We start from the raw sequence: 496 nt of genomic DNA on the forward strand, positions 1-496 counted from the left end.
GGTCCCACAGTTAGGTGAATTGGGGCCATGTGTTTTAGTTGTAGGCCCGTGTGGGAATATGCTTGAAGTTTCAACTCGCACCTTTGAAGTTTGAGGGTGCTATTAGACCTCTTTGTTCTTTGTTGGACTTCTTCAAGGAGTTCAGTTGACATTAGAGTGATGTCGGCTCCCGTGTCCAGGAGGGCTTCGACTTTGATGTGGCGTTCGATGATGATGGAGAGGTTAAACTTTCTTGCTATGCCTTTCTCAATGTGGTCGCCCAGAAGTTGAGGGACTGGAGTTTGGGATGAGACAGGTAGGATGTCAGGACTGATCTGGTGTTCGTCGGCGGAGTGGCAGATGACCAAGACAGCACTTTCAGGAACTTGAGTGGTTTCGTTAGCAGGTGTTTGTCGGACGCTGCTGTGATCTGACGCATCAGGTGTTGGGTCAGTTTCTGACTGTTTTGCGGGTTGTTCAGGTAGGATTTCTTGTCCGTCTGAAGTTATAGAGGTTA

The sequence above is a fragment of the Sinocyclocheilus grahami genome, unplaced genomic scaffold (genome assembly GCF_001515645.1).
Source record: "Sinocyclocheilus grahami isolate Dianchi unplaced genomic scaffold, SAMN03320097.WGS_v1.1 scaffold1352.1, whole genome shotgun sequence".
Lineage (NCBI taxonomy): Eukaryota > Metazoa > Chordata > Actinopteri > Cypriniformes > Cyprinidae > Sinocyclocheilus > Sinocyclocheilus grahami.